General features: G+C 38.2%; 1 non-coding gene across 1 annotated transcript; it reads left to right on the top strand.

The window, feature by feature from the left end:
* The first annotated feature begins 10,781 nt into the window (after positions 1–10,781).
* LOC144705030 (small nucleolar RNA R71) lies at positions 10,782–10,889 on the top strand. The gene has a single exon (XR_013581942.1). It is a non-coding gene; the product is annotated as a small nucleolar RNA R71 (small nucleolar RNA).
* Positions 10,890–15,161: the final 4,272 nt, after the last annotated feature.

The following is a 15,161-nucleotide window of genomic DNA, read 5'->3' as shown; positions in this document are numbered from 1 at the left end:
AGCACTGTTAGCACTCGACCCCCCACTTCTCTTTGTTGGGGATCAATTCTCTGGATAGACTGATAAAAGGCGCATCTGATGATACATTCACCAACAAATGTGTTTGGGTGGCCCATACCATGCGGGCGATTGGGCATCCGAAAAACAGGTCTAGTACACATCACACATACTGACGAGGCATTTGGATACATCCTGTTGTGGAAGGTACAAGTCACCAGCCTCTTTTTAAGAAAGAACCACCCAAAAATAATTTCCTTAATCAGAACCTTAAGATGTCAGATAACTCAACATCCTCGGGTTGTTTAAATAATGAATTTTTCTCAAGCTTGGAATGAAGGAAGTGAGTTTAAAGTGATATATATAGATATTAAGTCAATTTATATAAATTCCTATGATGTAAATTGAAGCAGAAATACAAATAAAAACACTAATAATAATTTAGATTAATTTTCATAATTTTTACTATCACTAGAAATAAGAAGCAAATATTTTTTGACTTTTTATGAATTTAATTAGCACGAAAAAACACTAGAAATATTAAAAACAAGAGTTAAATATTTTTAAAGAATTCTAGTAGATTTTAAAAATAAATAATATTGATTATATTTATTCTAGGAATGTTTTCAATTTTTTTGTGAATTTGTAAATATATAAAATAAGGAAAATCTCTTTTCTAGCTGTCGCTAGTGGCGGTGGCGCGGGGCGGAGCGCCGGTGGCCGCCCGGATGAGTCGGCGGTTCTTGTGTGGCCCATATAGGGCAGGCTTAGTGGGTCAGCCCATTAAAATTCAGCCCAATTCCCTTATGTCAAGACTTAGCCAAATGGGCTAAGCCCTATTGGGCATGACCCAACATGGTGAGGACCAAGTCAATTTGACTAAGTCCTCCATTGTCGACCTTTCTGCCCTAAGTGATGGAATCCAAACACGTCTTTTTTTTGGAAATTTGAAAGTAAAAATTCAGGATGATCAATAGGGAGACTTGAATGGATTTTAGAGAGAGAAATAAATGGTTTTAGAGAGATATAGAGAGAGAAAATGAAGAGAGAGAGTAGAAGAAGTTTGAGATGGAATTTGAAGGTGAAATTGAAGAATAATTTTTCTGAAATTTTGATAGGATGGAATACGGATATGTATCAGGATCTAGAGAGAATGAAACAATTCTAGAGAGATAATTTAGGGAAAATTGACTATTTAGAGTGAGAAAATGATAGATATTAAGGGTAAATGGATGAATGATGATGTGAAAATAGAAACCTAGGTTCCTAGAACCTTAATGCAAAGCTGGTGAGCCCTCAATGCATCCTCTCAAGTATGGATTCTTATATTTTCCTGGATCAGACATATTTAAATGCAAACAAGAGATGAGATTGAATGAAAACTTCAACAAACTTACGTTAAGCAGGTTGAACAACCTTAATCCTGAAATATGTCTTGTCCTGCTGGCCAGCCACTTACTATAGAACATCCAGAATGAGGGGAAATGAGGGAGAAAAAAGTATTCATAGATTGTAAGAATTACTAAAATACCCCTCTGGGTATTTCCTATTTTCTTTTCTTGCTATTTTTGCCTCTTTTTTTCCATGGGTTGAGTGTTTCCCCTTGTTATCTTCAACTTCTTTCTTCGGAAGGCTTTTGAGAGCCCACTGGACACGTCAAGTAGTGGCCCATCTTCCTCTGATTTCTCATTTTAAGGTCAAAAATACCATTTTTCTCCGTTCAAGCTGCCTATTGAGAATCACTCAACTCTAAAAAATTCTCCAACTCTTGAAGAATTGTATCTTCTCATTCCCGTGAATTTCTTCACATGTGAAACTATAGAATACTCATCAGTAATAAAACTTCTTGACTTTGAAGAAGTCCAGGAGTTTAGTAAAAAAATCATAATGTGTAAAAATTAGAATATATAGTTTATGCATAAATATTTAGGTGATACAAATAATAACATGAAAAATTCTGAATGAATAATACCATTATCATTTAAAATGTATCTATATATCCATTAATTTATCATGTTATCACTACACCTGGTCGGCCCCAAGATGGTCCCCCAAAATAATTTTTGTTATTCTTTTTACTTTTTTATTTTTATGTACATAAACTTTCTTCCTCACTCTTCTCTCTTTTATTTTCTTCTCTTCAATCTTGACTTCACCCCGACAATAGTATAAATTTTGTAGAGTATTAATCTAATCAAACCTAACAATGTTTTAAATATATTTTTACTACGAAATACTTTGGCTTGTAAAACATGTAAAAATCACATTAAAAATACATTACTTGCTCTCTTTTGTGCATCAGGTGAAAATTCTTGTAAAGTTAATTATGGTTATGAGCTGGTTCAATTCATGAAATATTCCCCAAAATTGAATGCAAACATCATAGTTTGACATCTAAAATGAGCTAGCTCCCCCCTACTGGAACAAGCATATCATCAATGCATAATTGAACAAATAACCAAAAGGAAAGTTGAGGGAGATAACAACAAACAGTGGGGATGAAAGTCGTTGCACTCCATTGAGAGGGTACAGATAGAGATCTGTGATCATCGTGGCTGCATTATAAGTTAGAAATGTTCCAACTTGTTCAATACTAAAACAGAACAAACAAAAGAGTAAGAAGACAAACAAGTAATAAAATTCCTAAGGCGAAAAGCAATTAGAAATTAGTAAATTTAGAAATCTAATTGAATGACAATGGTGCAGCTTCCAATGGGATATCCTCGTTTAGTGTTGGGGATTCATGTTCAAAGAAATGCTTGAGTCGTTTCCCGTTGATCATGAATTCTTTCTCTAGCTTTGGGTCTCAAATGAGGACAGACCCTTTATCAAAAACTAGGCACACAATGAGAGGTCTGTCCCATCTTGATCTTAGTTTTCTTGGAAAAGTTTTAGTAAAACATTATAAAGCCATACATTTTGGTTAGGGACAAAAACTTTCCTGTCAATTTTTTGATCGTGGAATGCCTTCCGTCTTGTCTTGTAGGTTCTGGAGTTCTCATATGATCCATTCTGCAACTCCTCCAATTCATGTAGCTGCAAAAGACAATGTTCACCTGCATCATCTAGAGAGATTAAGTTTCTTGATAGCCCAGAAATCCCTGTGCTCTATTTCTAAGGGAACATGGCAAGCTTTTCCAAAGACTAACCTGTACGGAGACATTCCTAAGTATATGCTGTCTGGGATGCCCATAACACATCCGACAACTCGTAAGACCAGTCCTTTCCACTAGGATTGATGATCTTTTTGAATATCTTTTTGATATCTCTATTGGATAGTTCCACATGGCATTTGCTTGAGGGTGATAACGAGTTGTAAGCTGATAGTGGATGCCATATCGTGTTAACAAGTATTTGAATAATTTGTTGTTGAAATGAGTTCCACCATCACTAATAATAGCTCGGGGGCATCCAAACGTGGAAAATATATGGTCTTTGACAAACTTGATAACTACTTTATGATCATTTGTTTGGTTTGGTATCGCTTCCACCCACCTAGAGACACAATCAACCCCAACAAAAATATGCTCATATCCAAAAGATTGTCGAAAAGGTCCGATAGAATAAATTAACCACAAATCAAATAATTCAACTTCAAGAATGGGTTGGAGAGGCATTTTATCTCTTTTTCCAATATTGATTACTGCTTGGCATTGAATGCATCTCTTACAAAATTCATATGCATCTCGATGAAGATGCGGCCAATAAATTCTTCATTGTAACAACTTATATGTTGTAATCTTGGAGTAAGGTCCCCCACACATAGATGAGTGACAAGACTCCAAGATTCACCATTGTCCTTCTTCAAGTATGTACCTTCTAAAAATATTGTCAACTCCCCATTTGAATAATTCAGGTTCGTCTCAATAATAATACTTGACGTCCTTAATAAACAAATCCGATCATTATAATCTTAACTAATAGATATTGGACAAAGAACTAAATATTTCATTGTTTTTATACCAAGGTAGTTTCATGGTTTCTATTTGTCGTATTTTCTCATCAGGCAAGGAGTCTAATATGGGGACGAAAGAAGGAATTGATTATTGATAGAGGTGATCTGCTGCCCCATTATCAACTCCTCGCTATCTCTAATTTAGATGTCAAATTCTTGCGTTCATGATCCATCTCATGAATCTAGGTTTTCTCTCTCTCTTACTGAAAATATGTTTGAGAGCAGCATGATCTAAAAAAAATTTATCTTGCTTCCCATAAGGTAAGATCTGAATGTATCTAAAACAAAATTAATCACAAATAGTTCCTTTTCATTAGTAGAGTAGTTTACGTGGACAGTGTCCAACTTACTTTCATAATATGGATCTGTATGTTTATTGTCCTTGCATTGTCCCAAAACTGCTCCCACCGCTTAATCTGAATCATCACAAAAAATCTCAAAGGGAAGGCTCCAATTTGAAGTTTGTAAGATGGGAGCCTTCACTAACGCGTCCTTAATTAACTCAAAAGCCAACTTGCATTCATCATTCAAACTATGTTTTTTGTCAAATATAAATAAGTAAAGTAAGAGGTTTAGCCACTTTGGTAAAATCTTTGATACAACAACTATAAAATCCTGCGTGGCCCAATAAGCCTCTAAGCTGCTTTAAGGCCATGGGCAGTGGGAGGTCCTTGATGATCTCGATCTTTGCCTTGTCGTTCGCTAGCCGCTCCTAAATGATATGGTGATCTAGGACAATCCTCCTGTCCATGATAAAATGGGATTTCTCCCAACTGAGCACTAATTTATTTTCCTCGCAAATCTGTTTTTCCATGATAGACAAACAACATTCAAATGATTCTCCAAACATGGAAAAGTCATCCACGAAAACATCAAATCGTGTACCAATGAGATCAAAAAACATAGTACTCATGAATTATTGAAAAGTTGTAGGTGCACTACATAGGCCAAATGTGATTTTTCTAAAAGCAAAAGTTCCTAGTGTACATGTGAATGTTGTGTTATCCTGATCATTTTCATGGATTCAACTTCGTTATAACCTGAGTAACCATCCAGAAAACAATAAAAACTCTGTCCATAAAATCTTTCTAGAATTTGATCAATAAAAGGTAAAGGGTAATGATCTTTTTAAGTTGCTAAATTTAATTTTATTTAGTCAATGCACACCCTCCAGCTCGAAGCCACCCTAGTTTGAACCTCTTCCCCATCTTGGTTTTTTTGGACAGTAATTCCTGTCCTTTTGGGCGCTACATGAATTGGAATAACCCACTTACAATGGAAAATAGGGTAAATAAAGCCAGCTTTGAGCTACTTGGTGATCTCTTTGGAAACAACATCATGCAAACAAGGATTTAGGCGTCACTGATGTTGTACTGATGGCTTTGAACCCTCTTCAATAAACATTCTATGTTGGCAAGTATCTGGGCTAGTTCCCTTTATATCTTCAATGGCCCATCCAATGGAACTTTTATGTTTCAATAAAACCTCTAAAAGATTAGATTCTTGCTCCATCGTAAGTGTAGATGAGATGATAATTGGGTACGTTTTCCTTGGACCTATGATAAGCCAAAAATACGTCGTTGTTTGGGCTTTTAGACATGCAATAAAATTTATAATAACCCTTGATCACTAAATAATGTGGTCAAACCAAAGGGAGGCACTAAGAAAGAATTTTTATCCAATGTTAAATAATTTAATTTACGAATGAATTAACTTTGAACTTAATAGACTTTAATTATGCTTATAATTAATCAAAATTCAGTAGAAACTTAATTTTGATTTTATTATTTTCGGACAACACACTCATGATAGGATAATTTTAATTATAAGATCAGATCAATTTGGATTACTACTTTCCCAATTTTAAGACAATTTTTATGTATTAAAATTGGGAATTAATAATCAACAAAGGGATTTTGAAATGGGACTTCAAGATGGATGAATTTTTGGATGAAATTTTATATTTAGGTTTTTTAGATATTGAATTAAATTTATAAACAATCAATTTCCAAGTCTATTGAGAGAAAGTAGACGAATTAATCTAGAGAGAGAATGTGGAAGAATCTGGGGAAAAAGTGAAGTCTATATAGAACTAAAGATTAAAAATCAGATCTCGAACCAAAATCAAAATGCAATGATAATTTTATTTCAAAACAACTTCAAGGGCATGTACATTTTTCCCATGCCTTGCCATTTTAGAATCATTCAAGAAGAAGTTCAAGAATCAATTTAGAAACCTATAATTTTGAATGATGAACCAAAATCTGTCGACTTCCAAAGCAACTCCTGTGTCCTTCCTGGCCAAATCCTCGGGAGAGCTTCAAAAAGTTTTTTTTTGCCTTCTTCCTGACTCTATTTAAAAACCAGCTGTATGGGACGTAGAGGGGAATAAGACAAACATGCCCTCAAAATTTCATCTCAATCGGACGGCTAGATCTCAAGATATCGTCGTTTTATTGAGGATTAATCCTAGCCATTGGATCATTTTATTATTTTAAGAAAAATGGAAATTTCTAATTGGCTGATGCCCCCTTTTTGTTGTTTTCACCACCTTGGATCGTGTCCTGAGACGTGTTTGTGCGCTTCCACAGTGCGGAATCATTGGAGAGTGATGCCTCATTTACGTGGAGGAGAATGCGCCACGTCGCCTATCAGCGCCCTGTAAAAAAAAAAATAATAATAAGGTAAGCTTAATGATTTTTTTTAATACAAGAATCATCAATTTCTGCGTGCATTAAATGCACGCAGCGAATTGACGCTGCGTGTATTAAATACAATGGGATTCTTTTATTAATACAAGTGTACGTGTGTGGGTTAGCCACGTGCAATCAATGCACGTGGCTAATCGACTGCGTACGAGATTTCTACTTTATTAAATGAACAAAAAGAATCAATAAAAAAATATGCGTACTTTTTTTTCTCGCCGCCTGATAAGCTCAAATTATGGGTATTTTTACTGGTTATTGACTGGTCAATCGTGTGAGGATTTGAGCTTATGCAACAATATTTTTTTAACCTCACAGCCTTAGGGCGAGTAAGGTGTCGATCCACAGGGAGCAGATAAAACAACAGTAGTTCCTTTTCAATGCAGTTTAATTTATCAGATTTCTGTATCAATCCTAACAATCAGAGAAATTATCTTCAGTAGAATTCTGGGAATTTCTTCAGGAGAGATATGTAAAGTAATTTCTCAATAGACTAATGAACTCTGTTTCAGGATTGGCTTAAGGGAGCTAACACCTAAAGGGTGTTTCTTCCTTCACAGGCTTAAGCCTGTGGTTTTGGCAAACTACCAAACACCCTGCGCGTGCACACGGGGTCAACCTGCGCACGGCGTTGGCGGCGCACGGGCGTGGCCTTCACGCGGGCGTGGCCTGCGCGCGGCAAATGCTGCGCGCGGTGTTGGCCTGTGCGCGGCAATTGCTGCGCGCGGTGTTGGCCTGCGCCCGGCAATTGCCGCGCTGCTGTGCTGCGCCCGGCCTTGCTGCGCACGGCTTTGGCTGCGCGCGGCTGTGCTGCGCGTGGCCTTGCTGCGCGGCTTGGCTGCGCGCTACTGTGCTCCGCCCGGCCTGGCTGTGCGGCTTGGCTGGGCGCGGCGTTGCTGCACATGGCTGTGCGGTGTGCAGCTAGGCTGCACGAAGCTGCGGTTGAAGGGGCGAAACTTGAACTGGGTGTGATGAATGGATAGTCGATTTGAAGAGAAACGAAGAGAGAATGGAATTGAACAAACTATAAACTTGAAATCAAACCAAAACGAGGAACAATTTCAGTTGGAATTGTTAGAAGATCACTGGTGAGAATCTTCCAACCCAACCTAGATTGTCTAATAGAGAGAGAATTACACAGTTTCTGAAACTTGGGAAATCGCTCCAACCTTGTGTCACGATCCTTGCGGCGAGGTGGAGGTCGTCTAGCCCAAGCTACTCCTCAGCTTGCTCCTTCTCTCCAGCTCCAATGCTCATCAGCTCTTGGAGGGTGCAGAACTCTTCTTCTCCAAGCCCTAGCCTGTTCAGGTGGAAATTCTGGACAACCTCAAAATGAACTCTCAAGAGAGTATTTATAGGTTTCTCTTAACACATGCCCCGGGGGCATTTTCGGAATTTTCTTCTTCTTGAATTTTCGCCAACTCCTCTTGATTCTTGTCGTCCTCCTTTGGTTGTCTTAACCTGTTTCTGAACTTAGTAACCAAAAAATGTCAAATATAATCCACTTGATTCGAAGAATCAAATGGGGTTAGTAATTTTATAAAATAATGCATATGTATGACAACTCACATGAATTAACTAAATATTCTTGATGCTTTGATACTTAAAAGTCTAAATATTTGATGACTTATTGAGAGTCATCACCGCCCGTGCCACGTTGGTGCCTTTTAAGACAATGATTCGCTCATTACATCATTGCACATTGCGATGCCATAGTGAGCAAATAATGCTCTCTCTCTCTCTCTCTTATTATTTTAAAAATGTATCCACTTATTCGCTCAAAATTTCGGACGAATGACGTGGATGCCATAAAATTTTAAAGAAAAATTATTTAAAATACTAAATAAATCATTAAAAATTAATCTTCCAATTATAAAACTCATTTAGTGGATGAATAATAGTCAGAAAATTATAAAAAAATATAGAAAAGTTCAGAAAATTAGTAAAACCCTTACGAACCTTCAGCCAAGTATTTTAAGCCCTGTAAAAAATATTTATTCAAAGCAAAGATTTTAAACACCATGTAAACATAATAAAAAATTAGAAGCAATAATAAAATCAAAGTGTAAGTTATTTATCTCCATTTATATTTGATAACTTGCAAATATGGCCATTAAAACACATAATAATTTTCAAGTTATCAACCTAAAAGGGCATATTTTAGATTAGAAGGAAGGGGTTTCAACTCTTATTTATCTGTAGGCATAAATAAGTGATCATGCATGCTAGGATGCTCCTTTCCTTCACCTTCATCCTCTTTCTCTTCAAGGGAATCATCCTCTACAACCAACATGTCATAAATCAAATTCCCAATAATTCTCCATCATCATCTTTATCTGCTAAATAATATGTATAGACATCCTCTTGGCTACTATATGGACATTTGATAAATTGAGAGATTGGTAGTTCAATCGTTTCTTTTGCATTCTCAATTATATTTTTCCTTCATTCAAATCGGTGTTCATTCTTGCTGTAGCTAAAAATGGGTGTCCCAAAATAATAGGTGCATCACTAATTTAACCTTAGATTTTACATCTACCACTATAAAATCTATTGGGAAGGAGAATTTCTCGACCTTCATAACTACGTCCACTAACTGCCCACATGGTCTTCGAATTGATCCATCTGTTAAATACAATTCTAAATCAACCTGTTCCAATTTTCTAAACTTTAGTATTTCATATACAATTTTACGCATAATATTGACACTTTCCCCTGAATCAAGGAAGACTTTGTTAAATATTTCACCTCTAATTTCACGTTCGATCACCGGTGCCCCTTGATATTTGCGCTTTTGTGGTATTTCATTCAAAACAATTGAACTAATGTTCTTTAAAAGTTGAATCCCCTTTTGCTCCGTTAGAGGTGTACAGAGGTTTTTTCACAAATTTTGAATAATCAGGGATGTATTGTATTGCATCTAACACAGGGATTTCAACAGTGGTATCTTTCAAATATTCAAGAAGTGGGCTCTCTTTTGACTTTTCTTTCTTAGAATTCAAGGCGCTAGGGGAAGGTATGGGTGGACAATAGGCTTGTGGGTTGGGTTTCTTTTCGTGATCTTCCTGTCCTACAAGCTCATCATTTTTTTCTTGTTCGTCTTGATTTTCCTCAACCACTTTTTGTTTTTCTCTAATCAAATGCGGATCAGGTATTCTCTTCCAATATCAAGTTTGGACACCGCATTTACATTTTTTTCTTCCTCCTCTAAAGTATCACTCACATCATGGGTCTGTTCACTTTCTTTGCTGCACATACTATCAACATAAAGTAAATTACTTTGATTAACACAAGTTTTGGAAAAGATTTTAGCTGGTCTTGCACCCATTTTTGTAGAGTCATCATGAGTACCTTGTATTGCTCCACCGTGCATAATTGGTTGACTAGTGTGATGCCCCATCCCCGCCTTGAGCTTGTCCATCTCTCACCAATGCCTTTCCTCCATTTCTTCAACAATCTTGAGCATCTTCTTCTTGTCCTCTTGGATCTCTCCAATTACCTTGGTGAGAGTTGCATTGGTTGGATCTGAAAAGTTCCTGTAAGGTTGGTAAGGCTGTTGTTGAGGTGGGTGGTTTGCTCTTGGTTTAAATTGTTGTTGCGGTTGGCAATAGTTATGGTTCCATCCTTGTCCCCCTAAATTTCCTCTAAAATCCCATTAGGCATTGTTCATCTCCTGCCCACCTGCTGCATTAACTTCTGAAATTAATGGTCAAACTTCTCCAGTGTGGTCACCACTTGAGCATATTTCACACGGACTTATTTCATTACTCGAAGACTGGTTGTGTGATCCTCCACTATTCTATCCTTTCCACATGGAAATCATCATCCCATTCATATTTTCCATAGCTCTTTCCATCATTACCCCATTCTTTTTTTCAAGTCTGTCCATTGTAATCTGTGGTTCAACTCCTCTAACATCCAACAATCCACCTTTTCGATGAGTGACCCTTACATGATCTGAAGCATCTTGGTGGTAGGCTAAGTTGTCTGACATTTTCAGTGGGATGGCCATAGCTTCATCATCATACTTGTGTCCTATTGCACCTCCACTAGAAATATCAACTCTTGCCTTTTCTACATCATTTAACCCTTAATAAAATATTTGCACCAACTCCCATGTGAGAATGCCGTGGCATGGGCATTTTCTTATGTGCCCCATCAATCTTTCCCAAGCTTCACTAAAGGTGTCATGTCCCTGTTTAAAATTTCTAATTTCTCTTATAAATGAGTCTGTCCTTGCTACTGTATAGTACTTCTGCAAGAAACGAGTCTGTTCCCAAGGTTCTAAACCAATCCTTATCACTATCATGCAGCGCATGAGGGAATAATTACGTTCTCACTGCCTCTTTTAATGATTGTCTACTATAATAAATAAAATGCAGTGCAAGAATATATTAGGTTAACACTTTAACCTTTATAAACAATTTAATCAAGAGTTTGAAATACATCCTTCAACACCCAACTGATATCGAAAGAAAACAATTTGAAATTCCTTAGTGTTGCTTCCCTGGTATTGGCACCAATTGATAAACGAAAAATAGTGGTGAATTATGCAATTTTATAATCACTTATTATTGTTGATTTTAGCTTATAGAATACAATTAAAATTTTTAGCTTAAGTTATGATGTATAATGATAAGTATAGGTATCATACAAGGAAAGGTAGTAAGGAATTCAATCAGTTATCTACTTGAATAATTTGACCCTCAGTAGAGTTAATTTAATCTTCAATGAAGATCAAATTGCCCTAATTGGATTGAGAATTTAGCAAGGAGGGTAGAAGAGATGGGAATACTAGAATAATTATTATCTCAAATTTATTAATTTGATCCAATAGAAAGGATCAAAGAATATATTCCCTACCAATCTCTCTTATTTTTAAACTCGTAACCTACATATATAACCTACTTCACTCAATCAGTGAAAGTGATGGAGGACCATCTCGAGGACGACGCCATGATGACGAAGAACCATCTCGAGGATGACACGACAGGATGTCGTCAGCCACGCCGAGCAGCTCGCGCCAACGCTCGCCACCCGGGGTTTAAGTACCCCGCGTAAGAACTTTTATCTTTTTACTTATGCTCATTTTCATGTGTGTTTGTATTTTCGGATTCGTGGACTGGGCCAATGTTGTTGGGCCCCGTCCTCGTCATTTTTACTTTTTCTGTTTGTATTTTGAATTTGTAAGGAGAGGCCGAACCACGTCTCGCGACAGTTCGTCCTCTCCCACGTTCACTTGGCACCCATCCTCACTATATAAGGGGATGGCATGCCCAAGGAACACCTTGGAGTCATTGTTGAAAAGTTTATTCACAATTCGTCTCCCCCCCTATCGTAGAGATTAGTGTAGGGGGTTTGGCTAGCCCCACCCCACGTCGAGATCACTCCGTGGGTAGAGCCCACGTTTCTTCCGTCGAGATCACTCCGGGAGGATCGTGCTGAAGTGTGCCGTCGAGATCACTCCTGCACGGGTTAAAGATTTTCAAGAAGTCGCTGTCCTTCAGGGCTGAGAAGAGTCTCCGTCGAGATCACTCCGGGAATTCTTGGAGGTTCCTGAACGTCATCAACGTCGCGACCAAGCTATGAATCCGCTCCATCGAGGGAGCATTACCCCGACCATCAAGAACCCGACGCCAGCCAGGTTCTTGATCCCCCCTTGCCCATCTTCCACCACAACCAACCCCCCCCCTTCTCCTTCATCCAGCCCATCTCGCCCACATTCCTTGGACGCCACCCCTTCACCCTCGCTTCTTGATCATCTAACCCCATTTCTTGATCTTTCCCGCCGATTCTTGAACGCCACCCATTCTCATCCTCCATTTTCTTGAAATTCTTGATCGCCCAACCGCTTCCCCTACCCTTTCTTGATCGCCCTTTCCCCTTCCCCTGCCCTTCTTGATCGCCCAACCACCTCTTCTTGCCTTTCTTGATCGCCCTCCCCCTACCCCTGCCTTTCTTGATCGCCCACCCTCCTTTCCTCTTCGTTTCTTAATTCCCAACCGCCTCCTCTTGCCATTCTTGATCGCCCACCCTCCTTTCCCCATTGTTTCTTGATTCCCAACCGCCTCCTCTTGCCATTCTTGATCGCCCACCCTCCTTTCCCCATTGTTTCTTGATTCCCAATCGCCTCCTCTTGCCTTTCTTGATCGCCCACCCTCCTTTCCCCATCGTTTCTTGATTCCCAACCGCCTCCTCTTGCCTTTCTTGATCGTCCACCTTTCTTTCCTCTTGATTTCTTGATTTCTTGATCTCACTATATCTCCTTGATTCCCCTTCGTCCTCCCCTTCGCCCTCCCATCGCCCTCATCTTTCTTGATTTCTTGACTCCCACCCTCTACGCCATAACCGATTTCTTGGTTTTCTGCCCACCCACACGACTGTTCCCACGATACTTGGTTCGCTGTCTTGCCCGTCCACACGGCTGCGCCGTGCACCAGCCAAGCGCGCACCTTGTGCGTCCTCTGCTCCGACTCTTGCTACACGCCACCCGTAGACTCAGCTCTCTGCTGGTAGTTACGACCGCACCGTCCACACCCGGTTTTTTCCTCGTCAACGACACTCGCCCGCACAATCCGACACTAAGCATCCGCTCGACGACTTGGACGCCTTGGACTAAGCGATACAAAGGTCAGTCTCATCTCCCCTCCATAAACTCCAGTATTATTATCTTCGACAGTCTCGTCTTCCCCTATCGCGTCCGCTACCGCGATATTCTCAAACATCATCGGATAGGACTAGCCACCTTGTCGAGCGTAGGGATTCTTGTGGTAGACGGACTGTCATCCGACTTGGACGCCGAACGCTCCAGGGCTGTTAGACGCCCCTCGCTTAGTAGACATCTAGTAGGTCCAGCGGGTCATTGGGAGTTTGATCTTAGGATCACTCCTCTCTCGTTGATCGGTACGGCCGACGTCGCTATCCGTCAAGTCCTTATCTGCTCATTCGTATTTTCTCATCATTCGGCTTACATCCCATACATTCGCATCATAATCCTGTGACGTGAAACGCGCCGATCGATCCTGACCGTCGGCGTTTCACATCAGAAAGTTTGAGTAAATAATTTATTTCATATAAAGTGTAATATTCTTATCATCCTCCCTCTTAGTGTCAATTTAAAATTAAGTAAAATTATTCACTACCTTGTTAGATCTTAATCTCCCTCACTACTACATCTATCAAGCCTACCTTACATAGAAACTAAAAATAATCCTTAAACTACTTGGCTTAATTTTTGTTACTATTATACACTCTAAATATATTTTCCTTATTTCTATTACACCACTTATTAACTACCTCTAACATATAAAAAGTATTAGTTCTCATTATATATAATTAGTATCTTATATTATAAATACCTTGCTATTGTCTTTATATTATCACTTTATCATTTCTATTATTCTAATGAATAATTAGTTTCTCATATTAATGACCTTACTATCTTATTTTATTTAACCTTAACTCAAACATTCAAGAAAATCTCTAGAATTCAGTCCCTGTGCAGACAATGTCACTCATACTATACATATTAGAGTGAGTTTCTATAATAACAGTTTTATATCATGAAGGTAAATTAAATTTCCCATGACATTAAAATAACATCGTAATTTGAGTTTATATCATGAAGTAATCTGAGTTTATATTGTTTCGTAACTCAATTATGAATTTCTCTCCAATAGTCCATAGTATACACTGGGCACCCTCTAGTTGGTTAGATCCCATGAAGCTTCCACAAATCTTCTCCATTAATTGTATATATCAGGATACCAAAAACGTCAAATATTTCATGACAATTAGGTGCTAATGTTTTAAAGTGAAAATACAAAAAATGTAAACATTATTTCTAAATCAAATTCTTTCTTAATTTAATGAATGATTTGTATTCAACATGTCTCTAATTATTTAAGACTTTTTAGACAAACCCCCCTTGACTCTAAGCTCAAGCACATATTCTGACATCTCCTTTAGGTTTACCTAAAATGCAAAACATAGGATATTTAAATATGGTTGATAGAAATAATTAAGGATAAATGGTGAACTTCAAGTTGATTTGACTCATGGATCATTTTCTTATCTTGAGCGCCTCAATCAGCGTTTTTACTTTTTCAATACATTCATATTCACCATTGAGGTTGATTTTGAGATTCCTCAAATGATAACTCAAGTTATCAAGAGTGCACAAAGCTGTGAAAATTCAATTTCAAACAACAAGGCCTGATTTCAAAAAACATATCAAGGGACAATGGAGCGCACTATATAATAGATCTTTGAGTCCTCCAAAGGACTGAAGGGTTTCTGATCCTCCCTACCCAATATAATAGACCTTTGGAAATCCATTTGAGAAATTGAAATTTTGAGTTGTTCTTTAGATGTAATACGTTGTCAGCCGGGATCGACGGCACGTATTACGTCACAACTATGCACGATTGGTGATTTCGTTTATGCCAATGGATGCAAATTTAAGAACTCTAGCGAGCAGTAAGTACGGTCCGACGAAGGTGAAG

The sequence above is a fragment of the Wolffia australiana genome, chromosome 6 (genome assembly GCF_029677425.1).
Source record: "Wolffia australiana isolate 7733 chromosome 6, ASM2967742v1".
Classification (NCBI taxonomy): domain Eukaryota; kingdom Viridiplantae; phylum Streptophyta; class Magnoliopsida; order Alismatales; family Araceae; genus Wolffia; species Wolffia australiana.
This window is presented reverse-complemented; position numbering and strand designations above follow the sequence as displayed.